This window comes from Brassica napus, chromosome C6 (assembly GCF_020379485.1).
Source record: "Brassica napus cultivar Da-Ae chromosome C6, Da-Ae, whole genome shotgun sequence".
In the NCBI taxonomy this organism is placed as follows: Eukaryota; Viridiplantae; Streptophyta; class Magnoliopsida; order Brassicales; family Brassicaceae; genus Brassica; species Brassica napus.
Window position 1 is genome coordinate 23,202,657 of NC_063449.1, and position 8,206 is coordinate 23,210,862.

General features: G+C 28.9%; 1 pseudogene; it reads right to left on the bottom strand.

The window, feature by feature from the left end:
- Positions 1-2,358: 2,358 nt before the first annotated feature.
- LOC106405441 lies at positions 2,359-5,418 on the bottom strand (annotated as a pseudogene).
- Between the last annotated feature and the right edge of the window lie 2,788 nt (positions 5,419-8,206).

Below are 8,206 nucleotides of genomic sequence, written 5' to 3' on the forward strand. Positions count from 1 at the left end.
AACCAGGGTCTGGCCAATGTTACATTGGATCCTTTAGCCACTATGCCAAACGCAATTTATTGATTGTATTCTCTATTATTTTCTATTATACCTAATGAATATTTTTTTAAAAAACATTTTTCATCTTTTCCTTCCTCTCATCATCCAAACAAACTAAATAATCAAAGGGTCATTCTATCCCTTATTTTATAGATAACAAAAACAAAATTATTATTTTTAATTGTTTGGAGTTATATATTTTCAAATTTGAACTTTTTCAAAAAAAAATTCAATTTTTTTATTGAAATTCAAAAATAATTTTTAAAACTATTTTAAGGAATTATATTTTGAAACTTTAATATTTTATTTAAACACAGTAACAATCATTAACCTAATTACATATGATTTATATACTTTGTGGAACTAATTCTAAATAATAAAAACTCATAACAAGGAATATGAACATATTTAGGTTAACATATCCTTTTATTTACATATTCCTACATAATTACACATTTTCATATGTTCATATTCCTTGTTCTGAGTTTTTAATTATTTAGAATTAGTTCCACAAAGTATATAAATCATAAGTGTATGTAATTATATTAATGATTATTACTGTGTTTAAAAAATATTAAAATTTTCAAAATTTAAATTTTTAAAATAGTTCCAAAAAGTATTTTTGCATTTCAATAAAAAAATATTGAAAAAAAGAATCGATAAAAAATTAGAAAAAGTTCAAATTTGAAAACATATAATTCCAAACAATTAAAAATAATAATTTTGTTTTTGTTATCTATAAAACAAGGGATAGAATGACCTTTTGATTATTTAGTTTATTTGGATGATGAGAGGAAAGAAAAGATGAAAATATTTATAATAGAAAATAATAGAGAATACGATCAATAAATTGTGTTTGGTACAGTGACTAAAGAATCCAATGTAACATTGGTCAGACCCAGGTTCGAATCTCACCTATCTCTTTTTAGAAATTATATTTTTATTAATTAATAATTATTTAAAATATAGAAAGCCACGTAATATTTTCGACGGACACGTAGTCAGTATATAACGGACAGCTCATATTCCGTTACTTTTTACTAACAGAAAATTGGTCAATGTATGTAAAAACCGTATTGTGTTAGTTGATATATGAAATTTAAATATTTTATGTGTTGATTTATGTTTTAGCACATGGTCCGAATTTATGTACTGATCGGGACCGCGACACTATGTTGATGTATGAATTGGCCGATTTCCCGACAATTTGACTGTCTGGTTATGACATTTTGCCCTCTTTCATAATTCTTTGTTTTAACGGGGGCGTTGTTTAATCGAGGGTTTTTATACATGGGCTTTATGTGCTTCCATTTATTGCAGGCTTTTCTTTAATAATGGACCTATAAAACAGAGGTCCACAGTGAAACAGAAGGAAGAGTGAAAAACACAACCGGTATAAATCAAATCACTTGGAAAGATGCCTTGTGGGATTCTCGATGTTAACAGTTCAGTTTTATGGTAGGTTAACTAGCTCTGGTTAGGAACTTTAGCGCATCATTATCCAAGTTTGTTGAGGTGATAAACTGTGTAATTAATCTACTTGTAATGATGAAAGATGCAATCAACTCACCATTAGACTAAGAATTTAACCAACAAAATATCCTAATTCGCCTACAAGATAAATTCCCTAGAAAAAAAGAGAAATTAAGTGTAATCAGGTTGTATCGACGAATGAATTCTTATTTCAGACTTTGCGTCTCCTTTGTAATGATAATTTACTTTTGTTCAAAAACTTTTTAAAACGAATGTAACTAGAAAGTACCCGGCAAAACCATATGACAGATTATGATATTCTATGGTCGAAAGTGTAATTGCTTTTGTCCAAAAAGATAATTTAGTTTCCAAAATTAAATTTATTGAGCCAAACAAATAAAAATAGCGAACCCAATTGTATACTCCATCTGTTTCACAAAAATAAAATTTCTAACGTTTTCACACATATTAAGAAAACACATTAAACCACTATAATAAAAATATATTTTTCTGTAATTTTTAATTTTCAATATCTTTTAACCAATAGTAATTCAATAAAATCAATTAAATTTTTTGAAGTTTATAATTTTTTCATACAAAAACACAATATTTATCATTGTGAAACAATTTATTTTCTAAAACATTTTTTTTTTAAACCGAGGGAGTATAAAGTAAAATCATGAAACAAAATGCATATAGATTTTTTTTTTTGTTTTCTGTAATGATCTCACATAACCACTATAATTATTACAAATCTGACCCTTTCTCTAATGTTTTAACAATACGATTATTATATCATTCTACACAATGTTCTTTTTTTGTAATCAGTAATTTTAATCACTTTTTCTCTTTCATTTTCTGTTATTCACTACTGTTTCATACATGGCACTATGGGTTGGACGACATCGTGGTTCTCCCGAAGTCTGTATTGTTCCATATATCCATCTCCGTTGTATAATAATCCTGTGTTAAACCGGTGTTATAAAAACCGGAACGGTTTAGTCCATGGAGCGGTGATTGTGGGATCTCATCGACGGCTGGGATTGAATATGAGTTGGGCCCATTTAGCTGCGAGGCCACGAGACGATCCAAAGTGGCCCAGCTAGTGCCGAAGCTGGGGACGTGATAGTTGTGGACTTGGTCGTCCATCAACTGCTGGTAACTCGAGACCGTATTGTTAGGGCACTCAAGGTTAGGGAGCTTCAAGAAAGGATCTACAATGATCTCCTCTTTAGAAGACTGTCCCATAACTTTAAAAATTTCTTCAATAGTCTTATCGTTGAACGAAGATGTTTTCACTGACCTCGGCGGGCTGCTAATTACAGTTTTGCAAAGACTCTTCTTCATGAAAACACGACACACCACCCATCCTTCATCTGCTCCTATGACCTCACACGTTTCTACACTGACCTCATCGTCATGATTCGAGGAGGAGGCTAATACATTCTCGTCGAGTCTATACTCATGCATGATCCAATCCGATTTTTGACCATGAGGGGCTCGACCTTTGTAGAAGACAAGCGTTTTCCGCATACCGATCCTATCGCCGTTGCTATATATGATCTTGTCACGTCCGGTTGCTTTCCAAAACCCCACCGTGGTGGCTCGGTTGGTTCTTGTTCCCGTGGGATACTTCTTGTCCTTGTGGCTAAAGAAGTACCAATCATTTTGCGGCGTTGTTCCTATCTTACACATCTCTATATGACAAAACAAGAGTTAGGTTCTAATTAACTGATGAATTGTAATGGATGAAACTGAGACGTCTAATTTTATTTCTTCTGCCAAATAGTCCTTTTTAACAGTCAATCGATCAAAATTTAATATATCACGTGAAAGAAGGCGACGAAAGGTATAACTTTTTTAAAGGGTATAATTTATTCTCAAATTTCCCTATGTAATCACTAGTTGAAGCTTTAATTTATTACTCATCGTCAACGGATGATCAAATTTAATATATACAAGCCCTAATAATACGTTTTGTCAAGAATCAAGGAAAGTCTATGTATATACTCGATCCAAAAATATAATTAAAACTAATAAGACATATCTTTGTAATATTATTTGAGAAGTCAGTTTCTTATGTGTCACGCTCACGTTAACTTTCATGATTGTTAATTACACTGATATCCTTAATGAATTAAAGATATACATTTAAATACTATTATTGAATGTTTATTTAGTTTTCTTTTTAAATTTTCTAAATAACATATATAATAGAAAGGAAACATTTATAAAGTTTTTTAAAAAATTTTAAACGAAAATATATGTATATAATATGATTTCATTAAAAATGAAAGTTCACAAAATATAAATATTTTAAACTGCTTATTTTTAAGTTACAGTAAAAAAAATCTATAAATTATATTTTACTTATATAATATGATTTTTAAAATACAATCACACAATTTTTTAAAATGCTTATTTTTAAGAGATATTAAAAAAAAAAGAATTAACAATAAATATCTTTTCATCAAATAATTACAAAATATTTTAAAATGACATAACACTATAATTTGTTTTCATAATATTAAATTTGCTTTTAAATTTTATGTTTTTTTTTATGTTTGTGGAACTTAATATGACTATAATTAAAATACCAAAGCAAATCTGAATTCTCATTTTAAAATTAATTAATTCAGTTTACCATTTAATAAATATAAGGCATAAAATTATTTAGAATTTATAAAATATTTTAATTATTGTAAATATTGATATGTGTTCATGAGCTTCCAAAATATATTAGTTACTTATGTATGTAACTTCATATTGATCATCGATTTATTTTCTGATATTTTGTTTTTAAAAATCAACATATAATTTGATAAATATTATGAAACTACATGCACATTTAAATGATAAATAAAATTAATTTGATTGTACTTAATTATAATAAAATAATTATACTTAGTTTGAATTTGAAAGAATATATGTAACTCAATATACTCACAACATGAGTGATCGACTAATCAAAGTTATATATAAAATCATAGATTTAACTACAACAAGAATATATAATTTTATAATAATAATAATTAATTTTATAAATTTAAATTATAGGATGACTCAAAACATATCAACAAATGAAAATAACATATTAACCAACCGTTATAATTTATTTCTTTTGTAAAATTTATGTATATGTGTGAGATTGTAGAATATTATCCTTATATTAATTTACGTAATTTAGAATCAGACACTTTAGTTTATTTTATATTTCATTCTAATAACAATATATCTTAAGTTATATATAATATTCTTCAAACATATTTACATATCTAAGACAACAACCAACGTAAATGCAAATAAGAAAATTAATCATAATTTTAATATATTTAAAATAAAAATATTATAGTTGAATTCAAAGAAATAAATGGAATCTAATATACCTAAATGATAATTAAATCGACTATAAAAACAACAAAACCGACTAGATATAACATATCTAAAATTATGTCTAATTAAAGTAATATAATATTATTATTATAAATTATGCATACAAGTTATAAATTAATTTAAAATTTAAAATAAATAAAAAGCAATTATTATAATATATTTGTTTTACGAAATATTTATACCCGTGCGGAAATCACCTAGTAAAAGATAAATGATGAACCTTGAATATCCCAAGGCTCGAGCTTGTTGAGATCAACATCACGGATAACATCGAGATCAATCTTGATGTTAGAGATTTTCTTGCGGAGGTAATACTCCAAGAGCTCCTCCTCAGTCGGGTGAAACCTAATGCCAGGAGGCACTTGTGACTGTCCGTTTACTTATATGTTCATTGTAGAGATAGAAAAAAGGAGGAAGAAGAAGAAGAAGATAGAACAAGTGTATAACTAACAGGAGTATATATATATATATGTGTGTGTGTATACTTTTTACATAAACAGGCAAAAAAATCATGCATGAGGAAAATGCATGTGTCCCTGTACTCACTTTATATTCTCTTTCGAATAAGTTTCCTTATTTAAATTGGAGTGTTAGTTGTGTTTCCTGAATATTTGGTGTTTTCATGATGTCATAATACGTTCGCGTGTGCCGTCACTAATTACAAAATAAGGATACGAGACTATATGAACTTAGTTTAATAATTGTGAAATGTCTGTTATTAAATTCCAAATGGAACTCTGGAGTCACGTACGGTAAATCTTTTTGCTAGGAAAATTACCACCTATGAGCTAACTATAATCGGCATTTGACGTGACATAGCGAATTCGTTCAGCCAAGACAACACAAAAAATCTTTTAGTTATAACTTTTCTAGCGCATTGTGGAAAAAAAAGTATTGATTTCAAGACAACACAAACTCTCTCTCTCTCGAAAATATTTTTTGACAAAAGAATAATTCACTCTCTCGAGTATATATTAGCTTTTCTAGATTAAATTTCACCGACGATCCGTATGCTTGCAATCGCATAATCAAAAATCAATTATGTTAGTATAAACTTGTGTTTGCCACCTAGAGCACCTCGACGCAAATACCCAACTTGGGTTTCCTTTTTTTTTTTTTTTTGCTGATTTTAAAAAAAAATAAAAATGAACCAATCGCGGGCCGCCACGTGTCAGTGGGGTCCGCGAAACAGCCCAGACAAAAGACAACGGTCTCCCTCTTTTTGGTGGGGCCCACACCACCTTTTCTCCTAAAAACCCACTTTGCATCCCCCGTTAATCATGGCCTAGGTTCTAGCTGACTGAATTTACATTTTATCACGACAGTTTTCTATTCTTTTGGCCGACATAATTAAATAACCCAATTATATAAATAACATAATTAAGCGCCAAAAAGAAATCACTAAAAACAGAGTGGTCTAAAAATATCAAAATATTCACAAGGATAGGTCAAGATCGACATTTTATTTCAAAAGATCCTTTATTTGCTCCTTTTTGGTAGTATATCGCAATTTGTATATCGCAGTTAGGACTGAACAAAAAATCTGAATCCGAAGAACCGAATCGAACCCAATCCAAAAAAGTAGTACTATATCCGAACCGAAATTGATTAAATATCCAAACGGATACAAAATTTTGGTATTTAGAAAACCGAAACCGAATCCGATCTGAACCGAAGAATTTCGGGTACCCGAATGTATCTGAAATAGATATATATAATGTATTAATTATTTTTAGATTTACTATGTATTAAAAACATCCCAAAATATATATGATACTTTTAAGTTGTCCAACATACTTGAAAATATATACAAATAGTCAAAAGTAAATGTCTAAAATAGTTAAAATATGTTCAAAATACCAAAAATACTTGAAATATATATTGATGTTCTATCCAAATATTCAACCAAGCCAATTTATACGTTAATTTTAGGTATTTTGACATATGTTGTTTAAATTTATATGTAATATATTATTTTGTTTATAGATTTTGAAAAATTTAAAGTATATAATGAAATTTAAAATTTTAAAGTAATTTAAATGGATTATCCGAACCCGAACCAAATCCGCAAAGATCCAAACCGAACCCACACCAAAATTTAGAAATACCCGAATAGAGCTGAAATGTATGATCCCAAAAACCCGATATCCGAATACACCTGAGCTGAATCCGAATGGGTACCCAAACACCCACCCTGGTTGCAATATGTATAAAACTGTAAAAGGTTGAGATCGAGAGGTTGGGCCAGGTCAAATAGCTATTGCCTATTGGTCATAAGTAGGGTCCATGTCAACTGTAATGTAGGAAGCAAGTACACATCGCTATGACCCTCGACCTTAAAAATCGCCATGGAGAAGACACTCGTCAATTTTATTTTATTTTTAGAATAGAAATAGTATATTTAATATATAATATAATTTTAATTGAAGGTTTATGGACGGAAACGTAGAATGTCATTTGATGAAAAGATCACTAATATATCATGTGTTAAATACGAAACTAAAGTTTGTGCGAGTGGAAGCACCATAGTCTACTGGTTAAGGTTTAAAGGCTTCTATACCCAGATCTGGGGTTCGGATCTCAGACTATGCAATTTATTGCAGATTATAGGAAATCCAGATTTCAAGTCTCGGAAATAGCGATTTATTAAACAATTATGCAGATTACGGAATAATGACTTACAAGGGATCTTCAACATGATGCAAGTAAATATGGTCAGGCGTGGATCTTCATATGACGGCTCAGGTGATACAGTTAGGCGTAAGTCTTCATAAGACAGGTAGTATTGTCAGTTGTCGAATCGTCTATGTAATCTTTCTCGTATCATAATTGTGAAATCATAATAAATCAGAATGAAAAAAAAAAAATTGTGCGTAGCTTAATTTTACAATGGACGTAAATTCAAATAATTACAAATTAAGGTCATTGTATGAGGTAATATTAATAGATCTCAAAATCCTTTCAGAAATTATGATTAGAGTTTTGATAATTTTTTTTTTTGTAACTGGCTTATAGAATTTTGAGTTTTGATAACTTATATAAATTTTTTTTTATGAAAAGCGTATATATTGAAAAAAACGTATGAGAAATGTATATAGTCAACTAATACAATTTTCACATTAAACTTTATAACTAGTACAATTATTACAACATATTATAGTGTTATATGTGATGTTATATTTTAAGGACAAGTTAAACACAATATTATTATTTTTTTTAAACTAATCACAACATATTACGAGTTTAACCAAACAACGAATAATAGTTGTGGCGGCTAAGGTTTAGAGACATTATTCGTAGA